The sequence below is a fragment of the Phocoena sinus genome, chromosome X (assembly GCF_008692025.1).
Source record: "Phocoena sinus isolate mPhoSin1 chromosome X, mPhoSin1.pri, whole genome shotgun sequence".
NCBI lineage: Eukaryota > Metazoa > Chordata > Mammalia > Artiodactyla > Phocoenidae > Phocoena > Phocoena sinus.
The window spans coordinates 110,579,474-110,602,725 of NC_045784.1; the positions used below are offsets into that span (position 1 = coordinate 110,579,474).

Sequence of the window (23,252 nt, forward strand, 5' to 3'; positions counted from 1 at the left end):
AGAGCCCTGTGTTACCCCCTACGTGTGTTTTTAGATTTCCTGGTCAGATCCGTGTCTCTTTGGCTGAGGTCATGCATGAAGCATTCAGGATATCTTTACCTAGATGGACAGGAAGAAAGGGAAATGGAGTGGTGGGATGAAATGGAGGCTGAGGGGGGACATAACCAACAATCATCAAACATGGTGGAGAGCGGAAACCAGTTTGACTATGGGGAGGAGGTGGGACTGGCGGGGGGGGGGCAGGGAAATCAGGGGGATAAGTGCATAGGCCTCAGTTCACCAGGTGGTGGAATTTGAACTTGATCTGGAAGGCAACTGGGAGTTACTGTTGATTCTTGAGCAAGGGAGGGGCATAAAGCAAGCAGTTCCCAAGGAAGATCAGTTTGTTCTGAGTGCGTGAGTGGAGGAGATGGAAGGGGACCAGGTGGGGCACCTGGAGCCAAGGAGGTGAATCCCAGGGCCACCCTGAAGGAATAAAATGACAGAGTACAGGGCCATACAGTAATTGCAGAGACCCCAAGATTGCAACCTGTTCTTGCTGTGAGAATTGTAAAAGATAAGAGTGACTGGGGCAGGAAATATGGCAAGAACATGAGCTCAGTCTGGACATTTTGAAGTTGGGATTATCTTGAAAAATCCAGGATTAATGGTGGAAAAAAGAGGGCCCAGACAGTCATTTTGCTAAACACAAACACACACACACACACACACACGCACACGCACACACACACCCTGGCGGGTGGGGCCTCGACAGGCCTTCAGTGGCCAGAGGAGCAGGCCTGGCCTGGCGAGGCTGGCATTCTGGACACTGTAGCAGAAAGCTGCATGTGCTGAATGAAAATGCTTCGAATGGCACACATCCCACCCCCACCCCTGCCCCCAGTAAGGCCTGCCTGCTTCCACGGGGGGTGGGTGGGGGGCAGACACACTGACCAGAGACTAATTAAATTTATTAGTGGGTTTTTTAGAAGCTGGGGCAATCTGTGGCTGGGCACCAAAAGGATATTAAGTCAGATAACTTTTATTGAAGGGACAGTGTTCTTTGTCTAGGCCCCTGCCAGCATGTGTCCTAGAAACGAATGCAGAGGCTCCCTGCTGGGATCTGGGGCTCCCCCAGGTGGGAGGGGTGGCGCGGGGTTTGAGACCTGCTTGGCTCTTGGTGCCCCTTCCAAATACCCCCTTCCCCTACTGGCTACTTTCCAGGCAAGGAAAAGCAAGGGGCGGTCCAGCGTCCCCTGCACAGAGAGGCGGGCTCGAGAAAGCATGAGGTGGAAAGAGCCTAGAGGCCGGGCTGGGCAGACAGGGAGGGCACCTTCAGCCCCGATGTCACCGGGAGCTCGCGGGGGCTCCTCCCTCCCCTCCCCCACATAGCTGAAAGGCTCTCCTTGACTCAGTCTCAGGATGTCAAAGTTAAAAGGGACCTGAAAGATCATGGCATCCATCCTTCCTGTCATCCAGCTGCAGACACCGAGTTCTCGAGGAACGAGAAGTGACTTGCTCAAGGTCACACAGCTAGTTGCCGTGACTCCCAGGTGACCTTTCTTTCTCCCCTCCTCATTGTCTCTCCGGCATCCTCAAAAAAGCCAACCCTTTCCTTTGGTGAGAACGGACAGCAGCCAAAGACCCAGGGCTGGCAAATAACAATGAGGCCACACATGTGCAGAACACATTTAACATTCGCAATGACTTCCCCACCTCTGCGTCTTTGTTCACACTGTCCCCTAGGCCTGACATGCCCTTCCCCAATTTCTGCGGCGCCAATTCCCACACGGTGTTCAAGATCTGAAGCAAATGTCACCTCCTTTACAAAGCTTTACCTGCTTCCTCCTCACCTGATATATCTCCTCCTCCTTCTCCTCTTCTTAATACCTTAGCTTGACTTACATTAAAGCAGGGGGTCTGCAAACTATGGCCCATGTGCCAAATCCAGTCCACCGTCTTCTTGTGTGGCCAGTGAGCTAAGGACGGTTTTTGTATTTTTTTAAGGATTGGGGAAAAAAATCAAAAGCACAATATTTCCTGCCACAGGAGAATTATATGAAGTCCAAATTTCAGTGTGCACAAAGCAAGTTTTATTGGAATGCAGCTACATGCATTCGTTTACGTATTGTCTGTGGTGGTTCTGCATCGTAAGTTGAGTTGCTGTGACAAGAGTTCACATGGGCCGCAAAGGCTAAACCACTTACTATGTGGTCCTTTGCAGGAAAAGTTTGCTGACTCCTGGACCAAAGGCTTCACTCCCCTTCAGAGTGAATAAATTCAAGCTCCTTTCGTAGAAGAATGTCACGGAGACTCACAGGTGCCTGGAGGGAGGCGTGGAACATCAAGTACAAACTGCTAATTTTCATCAGAAAGTTCTGGCCCTGGCTCTGCCCACGGTGTGACCTTGAGCAAGTCACTTTTGCTTCGTGGGCCTCCGTTTCCTCAGCTGCACAGCGAGGGGGGTTGGCCTGGATGGCCTCAGGCCCTTTCCAGCCCTACAATTTAGAGACTCAGCAACCTGCTGCATTTCCAACTCACAGTTTTGAGCAGGCATAGTATTCTGATCGTTTTCTCTCAGAACAGGACCTTACAGAAGGTTCCCCTGCCCGGCTGTGGCTTTCCCTACCATTGTGGGCCCCCTCACTTATACTCACTTGCCCCTCCCGACCCTTCCCTTCTGCTGACCTGTCTGCCCTTCTCTCCGAACTCCTCTTCCGGCAAAATGAACATGGCCTCCTCTGAGGAAGCACCGCCCCCCCGTCACCCGGTGGTCCAGGAGCCTCCATTTTGCGGGGTGGGGTGGAGGCAGGGAAAGAAGGGCTCTCGGCTCTCCTCGGCCTCCCAGGGCCCACAGCAGACAGGCAGTGGAGCAGGAGATAGGGCCAGCCCTCCCCGCACCCCTGCTCTGCCAGAGGAAACAGCCCCTCTCTGCCACTTCCTGTCCCAGGGGTTTCAGCAGTTTCCCCTTCAGGGCCTGCGGGCCCTCCCAGCCCCGCCCCTGCCCCACACAGGTCAGAGAGTGCAGAGAGGGGAGGGGCCCTGTGGGTGAGTGGGGAGGATCCCTCACAGGAAGGCTGAGGAGACAGCTGTCTACACAAGGGGACGCCCCAGCAGCTCCTCTGCCAGCCTGCTTGGGCTGGGGGAGCCGGGACCTGGGAGGGAGATGGGACTGTCTCCACAAACCCTCTCCTGTTAGCAGATGAGTACACGTGAGCTCATCACCTCACCTAGCGATCACCTTGGAGAGCACAGTGAGCCTGCTGGGTGAAAGAGTGGGCTGTAAATGCCGAAGTCAGTTCTGCCTGGGCTGAGGACCAGCCCTGGGTGGCTTCAGATGGAGAGCCGGGTTGAAGCGAGAGAGCCTGGGGAAACCAGGCCAAGCATGGTGGTTAATTCGGAGCAGCAGGTGACACTGAAATCAATGGCACGTCAAAACTTTGCATGATTTTGTCCCTAGCGCCGATGGACAGAGGCAACAATGGAGAGCTAAGTATTCTGTTACATGCGGGTCAAGGGTAGTGGCATTTTCTGGGTGATGGAACAGGAAGCTATCACGTTCCACAGCCGCTGCTGATTTGGTGTGGTGACTTCTACTTGTAAGTACCTCCCAGTTGCCTTTGCAAGGTGGGGCTCCTAGCAGTGGGGCTGTGGGCCCGTGAGGGATCCGGGCAGGTGACCGTTAGCTCTGCCAGGCCTTCCCAAGGCAATAGGTCAGAGGAGCAGTAGTAGCCTGAGGCTCTGCACCTCTGCCCAGTTGTCAGTCCCCCTGAAGACAGGTTAGAAGTACATGATGATGGTTCTAGATGCCTTGGTGCCTGGGATGGGGTCCTAATAGTGGATAGACACAACCACCTTGGCCCCCTGTGGTAATAGTGTTCCATGAGGTTCAAGTAGCAGTGAGCGAAGCTAAGGGTAAGGGGACCCCTAGAAATGATGGTCTGAATGGGCCAACGAAAATGGATGGGAAGATGGTCTGGATACCTCTCCCGGCTCTGAGAGGTCATCTTCTTGTGCTTTTGGCTAAGAGCCCTGACCAGCCAGGCCTCCTGTCAATAGAACAGTCTGGCTTCGCCCTCTCTCCCCTCCCTCCATGCCTCCAGAGCCAAAAAGACCCAGCGCCCCTGTGATAGAGCCCCATCGCCCCTGAGGGGCGTGCCCGCTCCACCCCGCAAGTTGGAGTAAATACTGCTTCACAGCTGATATGGAGGATGCCAAGGAAGCCTCAGAGACAACATCTGGATGTGCACCCGGGCTCCTGCCAGCCCCTCCCTACATCTGCAGTGCAAACCCAGGGACAGGGTTTGGTTACAAGCCCAACTCAAAGCTGGTGGCACGTGTTTGGAAAGCACACCTGACTGGGCGGAGCGGGTGGAAGCACTTGAGACTGGTGCCAGCTCAGGGCAAGCGCTTGCGGGGTTGGCACCGATCTGAGCTAGTGCTGGACCCGGGATGGCGGGTGTAGCCACTGTGGCTTCAGCCGTGGGCATGTTGCAGGAGGGGCAGAGTGGCGTGGGTACTCATTTAAAGTGGGCAAGATTTTCTTTTGTGCCTTCTGATACCACGCCAGCCTGTTTCCTCTGCTTCTGGGGAAGGGGACCGAACAGTAAAAATTACAGGGTGACAGGGTGGAGCATAGGGGAGATGGCACGGATTTACATTTATTGGGTACAAGCCGCGGGGCTGGTGTCGCGCCAGTCACTTGCTGTAGGGCTATCTCCTTTCATTCTTACAGCATCACAAACAAAGTAGCTAGTCAGTGGCAGAGCCCGGGTTTGAACCCAGGTTTATTTCCAACTAGTACGCTCTTTGAACTTTGTTTTCAGTTACAACTCTTTTGGTAATAATCCTGGTTTAATAGTTCCATTTTACAAGCAGGAGAAGTGAGGCTTAGAAAAGATGAGGTAACAGGACCAAGGTCACACTGCCTGTCAAGAATGGAGGCAGAACTCAAACCCAGGCCTGTGTGACCTCAAAGTCTGTGCTTTTTCCCACTGCTCCATGCTGGCGACCACCTGCTCAGATTCCTAGCTCCGAGCTTGCTCACAACACCCAACGTTGAAGGCTCGGAGCCCCTACAATGTCCTTCAACAAAAGCTTCCCAGGCCTGTGTCCCAGATGCCTCAAAGCTCCATCTGATAGGTGAAACGTAACTTTCTGGGCAAAGATGCACCGAAATGGTGACTAGTTGAGCCCCTGTGGCCAGCTGTGGAGGAGAGGTATTGTGGAGTACAAGGCTTCCGGCTCTGTTGATGAAGGAGGCTGACTCTATTCCTGTACCTCAGCAGACTACTGCTTCCAGAGTGTTGCTGGCTTCAGACCTGGAGTGGCTTAGGCATGGTCCCTGCCCCATAAATATACACTTGCTCTCGCCTTACACATAATTTAAGTCTGGGTTCTTATCTCAGGGTGTTGGTTCACATGTTTTTTCAAATATTTATGGAAAGTCAGCCCTGAACACCTCATAGGTGCCAGGTCTGTGGCCAGGGGCCTATCGCTGGGCCCACCCCATTCTTCTCTGTGGTAGGGTCTATTTGTATCTAAGTTCCCGGTAAGCTGGGGTAGCCCATCTGCCTAAACAACATTGCTGGGGTTTTTTCCCTTCAAAACACTCCTATAGCAAGTGTCTCTTCAAAATTGAGGCTCGGAGGTTGGGGGAAAACGGGGAGTGACTGCTAATGGGTATAGAGTTTCTTTATGGGGGCGATAAAAATATTCTAAAATGGGTTGTGGTGAAGGACATACAACTCTGTGAGTATACAAAAAGGCATTGAATTGTATACTTTAATTGGGTGAATTGTATGGTATTGAATTATATCTAATAAAGCTGTTATTAAAAAAAAAAAAAAGTGGCCCAGAGAGGGCTCACTCAAGGCCACACGCAAGTTCATAGAACAGCTCAGGCCAGACTCCAGGTCTTCGGATTTCTGATTCTGAAGCTCCCTCCTCCCATCAGCCTCCCCATAACCCTGAACAAGCATAACTGCTGAGGTTCAGCAAGTGTGCAAGGCAGCCCTGTGCACGAGGGTTGGCGGCTGGATCTAGAGCAACAGGGTAGGAGTAGAAAATGCTCTAGAGCTGGGGCTTCAACTTAGGTCTCCATGAGCGTGGCCAAGTCCCTGCCCATCTCTGAGACCCAGCGGCCCCATCTGTTAAGTGAAGTGGATGAGTCTGGTGATCCTTTGCAAAAGGCTCCACCAGCTCTGACCGTCTGCAGTTCTAATTATAAAGCCCCGCAGGATGGAAGAGACTGGCATGTTGGATACGGGGTTCTTCTTGGAGTGCTGCAGGGGGCCTGGACACGATTAGGTGTTCCAACTGATGCTCCTCATGCAGAGTGACGACCAGGACTTTCCCATGAGAGTCAGGTGCTTTCAGAGGATTCCACTGCTGAGTTTCTCTGTGGGGCGGGGGGGGCGGGTAGCTGGTCCTGATTTCGCTCCCCTGCACCGCCCCTGCCCACCAGCAGTGCTAGGTGGTAGAATAACCCATAATAGAGACCCATTGATCATGTCCTTTGGACATGAACCAGGTTCTTGGCCTGGCCCCTAGGCAGCCCCACCGCGTGCTGAACTTGCCTCCGTGGTGGAGGGAATGACTGCTGATGGCCACCAGTCTAGTCCCCACTGGACAGGATGTTTCCACATCAAGCCCCACTTCCTGCAGCTAGGCCTGGGCTCCGGTTTCCCCCTTCTCTTGCCATGTGGTTGCCTGCCCTCTGCCCCCTCCCCTTGCTGGGTGTTTACAGGCTGCCTTATCAGCCTGGGGAATCTGGGCCTCACCCAGTCGCTGCCCTGCCCCGCCCCGGCACAGCCAGCCTGCCCAGGGCCCTACCTGCTGTGGTTTCGTCACTCCAGGCAGGCACCCCTACACCCCTCGCAGGCAGGGGCTGTGGATGAGGGCTTGCTGCCTGCCGGAGTGCGAGCTGAATATTCATAGCGCGTCGTCTACCTTGTACAAGCTGGGGGAGGGTATGCCCTCTTTCTACATTGTCACTGTCTCTATCTGCAGGCTCTGGGGACAGAAATGAGGCGCTCGGGCTGCTGAGGAGGCTAACTTTGGCCTGGAGAGCCTTGACGGCTCTTCTGTTCTCAGCCACCAAGAGGTGAGCAGGGGGCTGGGGGCGCAGCAGTAGGCTGGAAGGCTCTGAGTGTACAGACAGTTGGTTGTTTTTTTTTTTAACTGTAAACACTTCACGCTACAGGTGGGGCGGAATGAGGGGCTGCAGACTGAGTGCGGTGGAGGAGGGAAGGCTGGGGAATCCGTGGGCACAGCCTTCAGAGCCCAGACCTCAGAGCTTCCTGGGTCCCACGCTGTCTCCATCTCACCTTGGGATCTGGTCACCCACCCAAAGGCTACGATGAGGCCAGGGCCAACCACTGAGCAAGTCCGATGACTTCCCCTCAGAGCACAACAGCTTAGATTTTTCCATCAAATGAGTTTGAACTAAGGAAGGGGACAGGAATGGGGACAGTGGGCAAATAAACATGCAGGAGGTGATGGATTTCCTTTCCAGCACTTTGGGCTAAAACCTTGAAAGTTCACGTTCTGACCTGTTCCTAGGCGGGTCCCACAGGGACAGGGCTTGCTTGCTAAAGCTGACCAATCCCCAGAGCAGGAATCAAAGCCACAGTCCAAACCTGCTCATCTTCCAAGGGCTTCCATTTTGTTCACTGAGAAATCAATTAAAATATGCTCAGGCAGTAGACCGCGGCATTCACACTACAGATAAAATGTCATACTTCAAAGAAATTTTATACAGCTGTGTCTTTCTAGGTCTCTAAGATACAATTCAATAGTTTGGGGCGCTTGGGTGGGAAAGTTTGGAAAAACTCTGCTCAGGCAATTTTGCCATTAATGGGCTATGTAACCACAGGCATGCCATGTCACATGGCTCTCACAGCCTCGGGCTTCCCCCGCCCCCCTCCACCAGAGATTTCATGCTACTCAGAGCTTCTCACAAGCTTACTGACCCTAGTAGCAGTCAGGGCTCCGCAGGCCACCCCACCTCCCCAGAAATAACTTCCCACCACTCAGAAAAATCATAAACCATTTAGTGTTAATGTGTTAATGGGTGATACTGGGTTAATGTGTCACCTCTCTCCTCAGCACATTTTCATTTTAAAAGGCCATCCGGAGCTACCCTGCTTTAACCTAAGGAGTGGCTCCGGGGTTAATAGGGGTGCCAGTGAGCGAGGGAGTGTTTCTTGCTCACACCATTAGCCCTGGAGTGAGCCGGCCTTCCCCATCTACTCCCCATGCCTGTGGTCTCTGTTGGGAAGCTGTATAGAGGGGATGTGAAAGTCTTTGAAAAGCTAGCCAGGCCTGGTGCAGCAGAAAGCCCACTTGACTGGGCATGAGGAAGAGTAAGTTCCAGTCATGGCCCTGCCTCTGCCTAGCTCCTCCCCTAGCCTCTGAGCTGGCGCCTGCCCCTACTCCAGGGCACACATGTACATCTATGGCTGTGGCCACGCCAGCCGTACTCGGCAGAGCTTTACAGTCCAAACTCATCTGCTTGCTTTCCAAAGGTCTTTCACAGTCTGACCCCACCCTACCTACTCAGCCTTGTTTCCCATGATTTCCCAACTCAAGCCTGGGCTTCAAGCCCAGTGGTCTCCTCATGGTCCCCTGAGGGAACATTCCAGGCTCATTCACAGAGTTTCTCAGGCCTGCCAGGCCCTTGCTGCTCTGCTTTGGTTAATCAAATAGTGCCCATCTAGCAAGGTCCCAACCAAGTTCCCCAGATCCATGGAGCTGGGTGTGTCCTGATAACAAGAGTCCACACCAATGGAGGAGCCCCCTTCTAAACTCCCATAGCCCTTAAATTTGACCACAAGATCTCTTAATCCCACGCAATCTTGAATTGCTCTTTATTTCATGTGTATGTCTTATTTCCCCAACAGGTGGTAAAATCCATGGGATCAAGGTCTATTTAATCTTCTCCTGACTCTAACAAACACAGGTCTGGGCATTCATGAACTAAGTCCGTGTAAATTCTCAGCCCAAGTGAGAGCTCTAGAAAAGAGACCCCGAATCCTGATAGATCTGAGGGCTACAGTCTAGGGGTGGGGATAGGGATAGAATTAGGGGGCAAAGGTCTCCAGGCTCAAACATTACTAGTCTTCTCTTGCTCCAGGCCTCTACTAAGGAAAACACCTACCAGCTAGAGTCATTTATTCCAAACAGCATCAAGAAGGCGGACGATGATCAATCAGGTCATCATCAAAGCATTCTCTCTTTGTACAAAACCACAGTGTTTCTACCTGGTGAATATTGGGTGCTGGTCTGATCACTGGACCCTTGGGAAAGACTTCATGATGCTGGATCAGTTATAAGAGCTAAAGTGGTTCAAGAGAATGCGGTGTGAGGATAACTTTTTTTTTTTAAAGAGGTCTTTTGTTGGCTAGATAGACAAGGTTGAAAAGGGATATGACTGTCATCTAGAAAATGATGTATGGAGCAGATAATGATGGAACCCTGCACCAAAAATAGGTTATAGGGCTTCCCTGGTGGCGCAGTGGTTGAGAGTCTGCCTGCCAATGCAGGGGACACGGGTTCGTGCCCCGGTCTGGGAAGATCCCACATGCCACGGAGCGGCTGGGCCCATGAGCCATGGCCGCTGAGCCTGAGCGTCCAGAGCCTGTGCTCTGCAACGGGAGAGGCCACGGCAGTGAGAGGCCCGCATACCAAAAAAAAAAAAAAAGGTTATAAACAAAGGGCAAATAATAAATAGTTCTATTTTGCAAACGCATAGTAAAGTTAAGAAACGCTTTACTGAAAATATCAATGAGGGACTCCCCTGGTGGTCCAGTGGTTAAGAATCCGCCTTCCAATGCAGGGGATGTGGGTTTGATTCCTGGTCTGGGAACTAAGATCCCCCATGTCACGGGGCAATTAAGCCCACGTGCCAAAACTACTGAGCCCTCGTGCCTCAACTAGAGAGCCGGTATGCCACAAACTATGGAGCCCACGTGCTCTGGAGCCCGTGAGCCACAGCTACAGAGAAGCCAGCGTGCCACAACTAAGATCCCGCATGCTGCAACTAAGACCTGACATGGCCTAAAATAAATAAATAAATAAATAAATAAATATTTTTTTTAAAAGAACGAGTTAAAAAAAAAAGGATATCGGGGCTTCCCTGGTGGCACAGTGGTTGAGAGTCCACCTGCCAATGCAGGGGACACGGGTTCATGCCCCAGTCCAGGAAGATCCCACATGCTGTGGAGCGGCTGGGCCCGTGAGCCATGGCCGCTGAGCCTACGCGTCCGGAGCCTGTACTCCGCAATGGGAGAGGCCACAACAGTGAGAGGCCCGCGTACCGCAAAAAAAAAAAAAATGAATATTGGACTTCCCTGGTGCCACAGTGGGTTAAGAATCCGTCTGCCAATGCGGGGAACAGGGGTTCAACGCTTGGTCCGGGAAGATCCCACATGCCGCGGAGCAACTAAGCCCATGCGCCACAACTACTGAGCCCACGCACCTAGAGCCTGTGCTCCACAACAAGAGAAGCCACTGCAATGATAAGCCTGCATACTGCAATGAAGAGTAGCCCCCGCTCGCCGCAACTGCAGAAAGCCCATGCACAGCAGCGAAGACCCAACACGGCCAAAAATAAATTAAAAAAAAAAAAAAGAATATCAGTGAAGAGATTAAGCATCTTCTAAAATGACAGTAACATTAAGGTCATCCATGATTATAAAGTAAGATCACAAAAGCACAGCCAAACATATCTGCTATAACAGTTAATGTAAATAGAATAAATGCAAGTATTAAAAAAAGATATTATAAATAAGCCATAAGGATATATTGTAAAGCACAGGGAATATAGCCAACATTTTATAATAACTCTAAATAGAGTATAACCTTTAAAAATTGTGAATCACTGTGTTGTACACCTGAAACTTATATGATATTGTAAATCAACTATATGTCAATTAAAAAATGATACTGACAATCTGATTCTAAAATTTACATGGACTTGCAAACGACTTAAAATAGTCAAGAACAACTTTGATAAAGAACAAAGTTGGAGGGCTAATACTACCTGATTTTAAGAATGACTATAAAGCTACAGTAATCAAAACAATTGGTATTAGCATAAAGATAAACAAATAGATCAATCAACAGAACTGAATACAGAGTCCAAAAATAAACCTATATATAAGGACAACTGTAACAGACTAACGATAACTTTTTCAACAAGTGGTGCTGGAATAACTGGATATCCATATGTAAAAAGAAAAAAATGAATTTGGATTTGTACCACTCAGCATAGAGAAAAATTAACTCGAAATTGATAGAAGACCAAATGTAAAACCTAAAACTACAAAACTTCTAAAAGAAACCATAAGACAAAAATATCTGTGGCCTGAGGCTAGGTGAAGCATTCTAAGATACAACACCAAAAGCATGATCCATAAAAGTAAAAACTGATTGGTTAGACTTCAAAGAAATTGAAAACTTCTGCTCTTCAAAAGACACTATGGGACTTCCCTGGTGGCGCAGTGGTTAAGAATCCACCTGCCAATGCAGGGGACACGGGTTTGAGCCCTGGTCTGGGAAGATCCCACATGCCACAGAGCAACTAAGCCCGTGTGCCACAACTCCTGAGCCTGTGCTCTAGAGCCCATGTGCCACAGCTACTGAGCCCATGTGCCACAACTACTGAAGCCTGTGTGCCTAGAGCCCGTGCTCCGCAACAAGAGAAGCTACCACAATGAGAAGCCCACGCACCACAACGGAGAGTAGCCCCCGTTCATTGCAACTAGAGAAAGCCCACAGCAATGAACACCCAATGCAGCCAAAAATAAACAAACAAACAAGTAAATAAATGTAGTAGTAATATTCTAAAAAAAAAGACACTATGACTCTGAAGGCATGTCTACATTAATAATAACTTTAAAAAATTCCTCTAGCTCATTCTAATCACTAAATGGCAAGGATTTTATGTGGCTATTTTTTGTCTTCAATAAAAAATTTAACACCCCCCCAAAAAAGACACTATGAAGAGAATGAAAAGACAAGGCACATACTCAGACAAAATCTTTGCAAAGCATGTATCTGATAAAGGTCTTATATCTAGAATATATAAAGATTTCTCAAAACTCAACTACAAGAAAACAAACAAGTCAATTTAAAAATGGGCCAAAGATTTGAACAGACACCTCACCAAAGTAGATATATTGGTGACAAATAAGTACATGAAAAAATGTTCAATTCATCAGTCATTAGGGCAATACAAATTAAAACTACAGTGAGATACAACTGCACACCCATTAGAATGGGTAAAATTTGAAGACTGCCCACACCAAAAGTGTTGACAAGGATGTGGAGCAACTGAAACTCTAATACACAGCTGGTGGGAACGTAAAATGGTACAATGACTTTGGAAAACAGATTGATAGTTTCTTAAAAAGTTGAACCTACAACTACTGAATGATCCAGCCATTCCACTCCTAGGTATTTGACCAATAGAAAAAGACACATATAGCTATAGAAAGATTTGTACAAAGATGCTCACTGCAGCTTTTTTTGTAATAGCCAAAAAGTAGAAAAAATCAAAACCACCAGATGTCCACCAAGCGATGAATAGATCAACAATATATGGTATATCCATTCAACAGAATTCTACTTAGCAATAAAAGGGAGTGAAATACTGATATAGAAAACAACATGGATGGATCTTAAAATAAATATGCTGAATCAAAGAAGCCATACAAGGAGAGAGTACATCCTATATGATTCCATGTACATAAAACTCTAGAAAATGCAAACTATTACACTGAGTAGTGAATAAGCCCTAGAACTCTAATGCACAGTGTAGGGAATGTAGACAGCAATATTGTATTAACAACCATCAAACTTGCTAAGAGACTAGAACTTAATTATTCCAATCACTAAATAGAAAGGATAATTATGCAACATGATAGAGGTGCTAATTATCACTACAAGGGCACACATTACAACATATAAACATATCAAATTACCATGGTGTACACCTTAACTTTACACAATGTTATATGTCAAATACAGACGGTCCCCAACTTAATGATGGTTCAACTTATGATTTTTCAACTTTACGACGGTGCGAAAACGATACATATTCAGTTGAAACTGTACTTCAAATTCTGAACTTTGATCTTTTCCCGGGCTAGCGATATGTGATGCTGGGCAGTGGCAGTGGCAGCCACCACATCGCCCAGTCAGCCACGCATTCACGAGGGTAAACAACCGATAGACTTACAACCATTCTGTACGCAGACAACCATTCTGTTTTTCACTTTCAGTACGTTATTCAATAAATTACATGAGATATTCAACACTTTATCATGAAATTAGCTTTGCGTTAGATGATTTTGCCCAACTGTAGGCTAATGTAAGTGTTCTGAGCATGTTTAAGAAGGTAGGCTAGGCTAAGCTATGGTGCTCAGCAGGTAAGGTGTAATTGATGTATTTTCAGCGTAAGATAGTTTCAACTTCTGACGGGTTTATCAGGATGTAACCTCATCATAAGTCAATGAAGATTTGTACATTTCAATTAAAAAATGAATACTAACTGATAGTCACAGAAAGCAGATAAGTGGTTGCTCAGGATGAGAAGGAGGGATCGCCAAGGGGCACAAGGAAACTTTTGGGGGTGACTAGTTTCACGAGTATATACATATGTCAAATATTATCAAATCGTACGCTTTAAATATGTGCAGTTTGGGCTTCCCTGGTGGCGCAGTGGTTAAGAACCTGCCTGCCAGCGCAGGGGACACGGGTTCAAGCCCTGGTCCGGGAAGATCCCACATGCCGCGGAGCAACTAAGCCCGTGCGCCACAACTACTGAGCCTGCGAGCCACAACTACTGAAGCTCACATGCCTACAGTCCGTGCTCTGCAACAAGAAAAGCCACTGCAATCACAATGAGAAGCCCACACACAAAGACGAAGAGTAGCCCCGCTCGCTGCAACTAGAGAAAGCCCGCACGCAGCAATGAAGACCCAATGCAGCCAAAAATAAATAAATTAAATAAATTGAAAAAATAAAATAAAATAAACAGTTTAAGTTTAATTATAAAAAAAATATGTGCAGTTTATTGTATGTCAATATTGCCTCAATAAAACTGTTCAATAAAAAGAAAGAAAAAGGTCCCCAGGTTGGGTAAAATAACAACAGCAGCATTTACTCTGTAATTTTAGCAAAAGTAATATTACTGCGTAATTTAACTATGCAATAGTATCACTATACGAGAGCAGTGAAGACAAGAGGCAAGAACACGCGTGCTCTCCTAGAAAACACATTCCTTGATGCCACCAGTGGAGACAAATTCTGAACCCTGGAACGTACTGAGTGTGCTGATTCGAATGTGTTTTGTTGTTTTATCTTTTGCTCCTGCTCCTGCCGCCTGCCCGAGCCTGGAAGGCCCCTAGAGCACAGCCAATGCGCTCTCTTTCCTCTTTTGAAAGGCCATCTGCCCTCTCACTTCTAGGAGACCTTCCCCAACTAAGTTAAGGAGGGAGAAGAATGATCTTCCTCTAGGTAAGCCCTCCTCGAACCCACCATCACCTAATCTACAAACCTTAAGTGCCACAGGCTGGCTGGCACTTCAGCTCCCGCCCGCTGTGAGGCTAAGTGCATGTGTATTACTAGAGCTCCAGAATTGGGTTTAGATTCTTCAGAGCAGGGGCCTGGGCCTGCTGTGTTTTTTTTTTTTTTTAGGATCAGGGTGGCGCCAAGAAAGTGGTCACCTAATGAGACAGGTGTTTTCTGTGCATGGATTCTCACAGAATCAGCAGAGCTGAACTAGCCTCTCTTATCCTCTGGGGGCATTATGGGAAAAAGACAGATTATCTCCTAAATCTATGTCTTAAGTACCTCCTTGTTATCAGGTCATCAGGAATTTGGGGAGGTTAAGACTAATTGCCCACTCTCCCACCCCCCATCCCATCACATCCCCCAAGGCCTACGGGTGGGGACCAAGGGACTGAGTGAAGTGGCTCAGGGGTGGTCCAAGGGTGGTCCAGGGCCTCCTGCCCTTGTGGGTGGTCACAGGCTTTTCAAGCAAACAAAATCCACTTGCTAGCAGATGGAACCTCCAAGTTACTTTCTGGGAGGCCTTTGGAATGGGAGTGGCCCCCAGCCCCCCAGGAACTCTTCTGGGCAAAGGCAGTGTCCCAGCTCCAACCCAAGGCCTCTGGGCATGAGCGAAAGGAGGCAGAAAGTGAGCAGTGGTTGGCCGGTTGGCTCCCAGAATTCTACACTCAGTAGGGTAATAACAACAAACTGACGATTGCTAAATACTTGCCAGGGATGGAACATGAGGTCTTCTCTCAAAGGAGCTAACTCACTCGTATTCCTACAGAGAACGAACCTTGAGATGAAGTGGTGAAGAGATAAAGATGGCAATGTTAATAAAAATGTTAAAGACTTGATTTTTACTCTTCACTACAGCACTGCCTGCCACTCAGAAAGATTTTAACACGCGCACACACACACACACACACACACACACAATCTTCTTCCACATCCCTTCCTTATCCTGTGTGACAGCAGAGTTAACAAAAAGTTAGCAGAAAGATGTGGAAAATCTCCCTGTTGGTTTTATGAATGGGCATTGTGTGCCCTGCCAGCACTGCCAGAGAAGCAGTTGATCCCTGGAGCCTGGCAAAGTCAAAGGTGTGGGAGGAGGAAATGATAAGAACAACATCAACAATAACAGTAAGAGCCACAGAATAATAGCAGCTAACACTTACTGGGTGGTTACCATGTGCCAGGCACCATGCTGAGTGCTTTACAGGCATTATCTCATTTAATCCTCACTCAAACCCTGGGAAGTGGGTTCTGAGACTCAGAGTGGTTATGTGACTAGTCCATAGTCACACAGCCAGTAAGTGATAGGTCTGGGATATGAACGCAGAGAGCCTGTGCTCTTCCTCCTCTGGATAATACCGTGCTCGAGAAGAATACTGAGTTAGACTGGAAGAGGAAGGGAGCTTCGGGAAGGGCAGGTGGAGTGAGAAGTGGAAAGTACCAGCACTGGGACAAGAAGGGGGTCGCTCGAGAAGATGGGAACCTAGGGCAAAGTTTCCTCAATCTGGGCAGGCTGTTTAACCTCTTGCTTCTTGTTGGTCTGGCTGAGAAATGTTCTGGCACTTTCCCTCGCAGATCCTCCTGCATGAAACACCCCTCCCTGCTCTGCTTGACCCTCCTCATCACCCTGGAAGAAGGCTGGGTGGGGTCTCTTTGCCAAGTAACTCATGTTAGGACACAAATTTCCCGGGCCAAAAAGTCAGGGCACTCTGGTGTGTCTCTGTGGTTTTGCAATGTGCTGGGGAGGGTGCAGGGCAAGAGGGCAGTGAGAGAGGAAAACTGATGCATGGCGGGGGAGGTATGTGTGTGTCCAGGTGTTTTTATCCAATTAAAGCCAACAAGGACCAAGTCCCCCTCCACATCCAGGCATGGGAGATGCAGAAGTCCCAGAACAAATACATGGCTAGTCCTCGCCCTTCCCCAGGGGGTCTGGACAGAAACATGTGGGACATTTTAGTTCTCGGCTGGCTGAGAAAATGAAAATCTCTATCCTCTACCTGAACCTCTGGGCTTCCAGAGCAATCCCAGGACCCTGGGGAAAGATGGGACTCAACCAGCCCGTGCCTGCAGTAACACCTGTGGCGGGGCAGTTTTCCTGTCCCTTTGGTGCCCTCTGCCTCTCTTTTTCCCCTCTCCCCTCCAGGGCCTCTGCATGGGCGGTGGAGGGGACGGGGGGGAGGCGGGAGATCAACATGAAATCCCCTCAGCTTGTGGGCGGGAAAGCCTGGCCAACCTTTGTGTTTTATCAATCCGTCCTGGGGGCGCTGGGCTCCCCACCTGGGCCATCCACTTTGCATCTCCCAGGATGGAGACTGGGGTTTGCACCGAGCCACCCACACTGGCTGACCTGGTCTTTTATGTGACATGCATTCGCCAAACAATTATAGAGGCTTTGAAGGTCAGCCTGTGGCCAGGAAAGAGAGAGAAAGGCGTCTTCTCTCCCTTTTCTGCCTAGCCCAATCTCCCCCACACCACCCTGCCCCCTTCAAGGTCTAGCTCAGAGCCGAGGCCCTCACAAAGCCTTCCCTCCCTCCTCCAACTGCTGCTGACCTCAGAGCCCCGGCCGCCTCTGGCCCCTGCTCCAAGGAGCACAATTAGCACCTGACCAGCCGCTGGCCTCGCCTCTGCTTGTATCAGTGTCTTAGTCATCTCTCCCACCCCACCCCCTTCACTCGTCTCCCCTACAGCACCTAGCACAGGTTGGGCACACAGTAGGTGTTAATAAATATCCTTTGAATTGAAACTCAGCAGCCCCTATGAGGTCAGAACCGTCATAAGCACCCCGACCAGCAGTTCCTTGGCAACCAGCGCTGGGGTCCGAGCTATAGGGCATTAGCGGTGCGGCTGCTATTACAGGCCACGCAAGACTCAGCGGCCAGAGATTTGCAGGCAGGTTGGTGTTGATGAGAAAAGCCCCTGACCCCTAGGAAAGCGCCCATGGGATTCTGGGTACCTCGGATGAGTTTCCTCTCTCCCCTGCAGAACTAGTTTTCAGTCTGAGAACCACAAAGGGAATAAATTGGCAGTGAATCCAGAAACCTCTTTGCAGCTTAGAAATCCTGGAGAGAGAAGCAAGCCTGCGTTGGGGTCAGGCCCAAGCTTGAGGGGAGAAGGCTGCCCAAGGCCCTTCCAAGCTTGGTGGGGGACCTCCGGGAGGTGCTGGGGGCATGGCAGGCAGAGGGGCTAGAGGGGAGTCTGGGGGTGGCCCTAAGTAATGCCGTCCTGTTCTGCAAACCAACAAATCACACCACTGAATGCTTGCCACCTGCAGCCCACACAGGAATTGGGTCTCCCCCTCCCTCTCATTCACCCAAATCCCAGGGCAGGCCTCTGTCCAGGGGTGGCGTCCTGACCAGAGCCCAGCCAGTGTCCCCAGACAAGGAGAAGCCTCCAAGTCTGAGGTACCTGGCTCCCCACACTGGCTTTGAATTAGGGATTCGAGCCCGGCTTCAAATTTTGGTTATTTATATAGATGACCTAGCCATCCTCTCTGGCCCCCTCCCACACTCCCCACCCTGACTCTGGCCCATGCCAGAAGGTACACACAGTCCCGGAAGACAGGTGGTGTCTTCTTCACCTCTGTATTTCCCTCACTGCCCCTTCGCTGATGCCTAGTACTGGGACTGGTTCTCAGCAAATGTTCGCTGAGTTGAATCTGAGTTTTAGGCACCGTGTAAGACAATACCGTAAGGCTCGCTTGCGCTTACCATGTGCCGTGCACTGTTTTAATAAGCAGCTTATGTGTATCGATGTATTTCATCCTTAGCAAAACTTTATGAGGTAGGTCTGATTTGACAAATGAGGAAACTGAGGCACACAGTTGACTGGGATCACACAGTAAATAACAGAGCTGGGATATAAACCCAGACAGTCTGGCTCTAGGGATGGGAGGGAAAATGAAAAAGTTGAGGGGTGAGGGGTGAGGCTCGCAAGGACCAAGGCCAAACTTCAGTGCAGAGCTTTCCCTGGGAAAGCAACCCCCTCAGCCTGCGTCTGGCTGGGCCTCTCAGGGAGGCCCTGAATTTTGCAGGCTAGGGATATTTTGGACATCCTATTAATCAGGCCCCTGAATGACGGACCACAGCACCCTCGTTTTTAGATTCCCATATAGGACAGAGGAGACAGAAGCTGCTGTCCCACCACTTAGCTCAAGGCAGGGGGAGGGCTGCTTTCAGGCCTCCAGTTTGTCCAGGGGTGGGCGCCAGTTCCTGAGCAACCACCGAGCAAACAGTGCAGCAGTGGGAGGAATGCCAGACATAGTTGCAAACAAGCCACTCCTTCGGCTCACAGCTAGAGGCTGGGTGAGGGTGGCAACGTGGAGCCTGCTCAACGACCCCCACCCCTGCAACTCACACCTCCCAGGCTTTGAACCCAGAGACAACCACTTGCAAGGCAGCCTCTTCCCCACACTGGCCAGGATAGGAAGTCCTCCAGGATAGTTAATTCCTCCACTTAACTCAAGATAGCTCCCCGTTATCTGTTACTGCTGTGGGTCTACTGAATTAATGGCTGAGAAAGTGCCTTATAATCGGTAAAACCCTACATAACTAACGGCGAGGAGGAATCTGCATTCTTGCCGTGCAAACGTGACCCTGAGCATTTTCAGTGCCAAAGTGTCCTGTCTCCCCAGAGGAGAGAGTTAGATCTGATCCCTTCACCTCCCCCCTCCAACCTGGCACTCAGGCCAGGGGTCAGCTCGCAGTGGGTGAGTCCCTGATGGGTGTGCCCACCAGCTGTTGGGGCCAAGCAGTGGTGGCTCTGGCCCTGGGGTGGTGACCTCACTTCCGCTCCTACCTCCCCAGCACTCCTCCCATATGAGGCCCCACCAGGCCAAAATCGAGAAGTTCAAGGTTAACTGATCCTCCCCACTTTAAGAGCTAATTAAAATGATTAGCCACAATGAACCGCCAAACATTAACCATAAGAAGCTGCAGGACCAGACAGGCCTCTATCTCGGGCAGAAGGATGAGGGGCAGGAATCAAACGGCCATCAAATCCCATGGCTGGCGTGTGGGGGGTGGGCAGCCGGGGAGAACCTGGCCGAGGCGCGGAGCCAATGGGGTCAGGAGGTGACTCTGGTCAGGAAGGCCGTGTAGTGAGGGAAGGGCGGCAGACTTCGGGTGCGACGGAGGGACCGGGAATCCATAAAGTCGCCGCCTCATTAGTCTCCAAAAGCAAGGCGCTGTCGGCAGGGGACCCCGCGCTGCGCGGCTGCTGAGTCCCCGTGCCGGCAGCAGAGGAGGGAACAGAGAGGCGGGAGAGCCCGGGAGAGCGGGAACACGGGAGCGGGAAGGCTGGCGGCCGGCTCACACGGAAACTCCGGCCCCTGACGAGAGAGGTCTCTATTTTGGTGACCCAGTTATCCAAGTCATAGGTTCATAGGTGTGTGTGTGTGCGCGCGCGCGCGTGTGCGTGTGTGTGTGTGTGTGTGTGGAGAGAGGGAGAGAAAGAGAGTGTGTGTGTGTGTTACCCTAAGGCGCCTGGTCCCAGAAGCCCTAGAGGCCGCCAGATCAATCTAGCAGCCCCGCCAGTGAGGCCCAACCTCCTGCCCTCGGGCACCGAGCTGTTGGGGCGGGCTGTCACGATAGGCCCAGTCACAGACCCCGGGCTGCCTGGGGAGAGGGCAAACCGGCCCCCACCCCGACTCGGGAAATCGACTCAGCTTCTAACCCAGGATCCGTGGTCCGGGTTCCACAACGCACACGCGGTGGGGCGAGGCAAGGGCGAGACTCAACACGCCGCCGCTCTCCCACCCTTCCCTGGGCCCCAAGCCCCTACGCTCCGGGGCCCAGGCGTCCCCTATCCCGCCCTCAGGCAAACTTTCTGAGGTCCCCGAAGGCTCACAAAACCGGCGCCATCGACGTACCTGCCGCCGAAGGGGCTCGGTAGCGGGGCCGGGGTCGATGGCCGCGGTCCCCTCCCCGCTCTGAGGGCCGAGACGCGGGTCCCCAGCCCGGCCAGCCCGCTTTCTCCCCTCGGAAGCCGGGCCGGGCGAGTGGCGCCGATACCTCGGCGCCGGCGAAAGGAGAAGTGGAAGTTGAGCGCGGCGCCCGGTCGGTCCCCGCGCCCGCCGGGGCCACCGTCCCCCTCCCTCCCTCCCTCCCTCCCTCCTCTCCTCCCTGCCCGCCTGCCCCCGCGGCCCCGCGCCCGTGACTCACCTCGGCGCCGGGGCAGGCTGGTCCGGGCGGGCGAGGCGCAGGGCTCTCCCACACGTCGCGCCGCCAATGGCAAGTTGGAGGGCGAGATGCAAATACCAGGTGAGACGGCGGCGCCCCTGATAAAACGACTCCGGGGGGTGGGGTGGAGTGCGGGGGGAGCCGGGTGGACGCCGGGGAGGGTCAGGCCGAGGGAGGGGGCGGCGGGGGCGCCCGGGGAGGGGGCGCGAGCCAGCGGAGACCTGCAATCAGACAACCGAGCGAAAGGGGAAATTGCACTAGAGACACACACGTCCCCGCAGGCGGCGGCTGGGGCGGGCGCGAAGGAGGCAGGGCGGGAGGGAGGGAAGAGCCGGAGGGAGGGACCGACGGGAGGGACCACGGGCGGGCGGGGGGGGGAGGGCGCGAGGGAGGGACGAGGCGTCTTGGTGGAAACAGCGCCCCTCCACCCCCGGCCCGCCGCGGTCGCCAGCACGGCAGGGGGAGCCGTGCCAGGGGCCCGCGCGGCCTCTCCTTCCCCTCCCGGCTCGCTCGCCCCCCGGGAACCGCGAGAGCAGGACTCCCGCGGAGCCCACTTCGCGCTCCCAGCGCCCCACCCCCCCACCTGGCGCGTTCCGGGGCCCGCAGCTCCGTCCGGGAAGCCCCTACACAATGCCTCGTAGAGAAAGCCGCTCCATTCCCGGGGGACTCTGGATGGCTATGTCCGGCCCCCTTGGCCTGCGCGCTCCACTCGCTTGACGCCTTTGGCCCCAGCCCTGCGCTCCAGATTATTACTGAGTGCCTGCTGTGTGGAGGACCTGGCGTGAGGGCGGGCCGAGCGGGTGGGTGAGGCCAGGAGATGCCCAGAGGATACAATTCGGGAACGATATGCCAGATGCCGCGGAATCCCTGGCCAAATGCTCGTGCACTTGGCGCGACTGGAGAGTTTTGGGGATTTCTTAGGGAAGTCGAGCTTAGGGCTCTGGGTGGGGGAGGCCAGGAGGATATGAATCCGGAGAAGGATTGTGGGGAGAGGGGCTGGTGCAGCAGGTGCAAAGGTAGCCAGAGTTGGGGTGCTGGGAAAAAGCTCATGCCCCTTTCTGTCCAGAGCCAGGCTGCTCTGCTTGAGGCATCTACTTGAACCCCAGTCTCCCATTCTGCCTCCCCCTTACCCTCTACTCTGACCTGCCCCAGCATCCTACCAGCCCGCACCCTCCTCCGTCCCACAGCTAGGAGGTTCTAGGAGGGAGTTGGCTGGGAATTCTCACTTCTTATGGCTCTGTATGGTCTGGAGGAGGGGCCTAGCCAGGCCTCAGCCCGGCATCTACCACCCGGGCAGAAAGCAGCAAAGCGGAAAGGGCCCCATGGGAGGAGGGCTCTCTGGGGGGTGGGGGTGGACCAAGGTCCTGAGGTTCAGGGACCTGCTCAGCCACCAGCATCTGTCTGCTTCCCCAGCCTTGGGAAAGGAGAGTCCCTGGCACAGGACTGGGGAGCAGAAGTGGTGGTGGATGATGGTGGTGAAGGTAGCTGCAGATTATAGGTTTCCGGGGGAAGACCTAGGGGCTGGACTGGGGCACCGGGGGCACCTTGAGACCTCTTGGCCACCTAAAGTTAAGTCCCTGAAATAAGTGCCGAGAGCAAATTTCCAGTTTTTTTCTCTTGTAAATGGGCACACTTTCCCCAGGGGATTCTGGATCAGGAGACACGACAATTTTCTGTTGTTCTCTTGCCAGGGAGGCTCCCCTCTCAAAATTGTGGTAGGTTCCAGTCATCCCTAAGCCCCATTTACTTGACCTTCACACACACACACACAAACTCACACACACACACACACACACACACACACACACTTTCCCATTTTGCCGAGAGTTCAGTGGTCTCTAACATCAGACAGACCTGGGTTCCTATTCCAGCTGCACCATTTAGCAGCTGTGTGTCTTTGGGCAAGTCGCTTAAACTCTCGGAGCCTCACTAGCCTTATTTTTAAATTGAGGATAATAAGAATCTGCCTCCCAAGGCTGTGGTGAGGCTTGCATGAGATAGCCTGTGTCTGTGGCAGTGCCTGGTGCTTAGTAAGCCCTCAATAAACGTTAGCCTTCTTCAGCACCATCTCTGTCTCATCTCGTTTTCCCTCAACCCAGCTATCAGGAGAAAGTCTGCCAGGGCCGGAAGCTGCTGAGGACGAATGGTGGATGCCTCCTATGAATGTTTGTGGTTTAAACCAAGGCTGAAGCCTCAAGGCATGGAAGTGCCAGAGGAGAGGCCTTCCTCTTGGGACGGGCAGGGAGAGAGGACAGCACCGGGCCCACCAGCTTACGGTGACAGGCCCTGATGCCTGCCAGTGACCTGGAGCCCATGGCTTGTGGGAATCCCATAAGTTCCCACCTTCCGCAGCCACTCGGAACTAACCGCAGCCCCATGATCTGGGAGTTGCAGCCAAAGCAAACCCCACCCCCGCGATGAAAACCTGGTGTTGCCCTCGCCTTAGGGAGCCATAGGCCACCTGAATGACCTTCCTGACTCCACGGCTCCAGGTCAGCCGGGCTGCCCTTCCCGATGACCTTG

General features: G+C 52.1%; 1 protein-coding gene across 6 annotated transcripts in view; it reads right to left on the reverse strand.

The window, feature by feature from the left end:
- The window catches only part of ELF4 (E74 like ETS transcription factor 4), a 48,272-nt gene that overhangs the window by 20,090 nt on the left and 4,930 nt on the right, over positions 1-23,252 (reverse strand). For 3 of the 6 annotated variants that reach the window (XM_032619112.1, XM_032619111.1, XM_032619106.1), the window contains exon 1: positions 20,712-20,885. The exons of 1 other annotated variant lie outside the window; for it this stretch is intronic. The gene's annotated coding sequence lies outside the window, so the exon portion shown is untranslated. Of the gene's footprint in view, positions 1-20,419; positions 20,605-20,711; positions 20,983-23,252 lie in introns of those variants that run through there. 2 more of the 6 variants (XM_032619109.1, XM_032619107.1) reach the window with 2 other exon arrangements.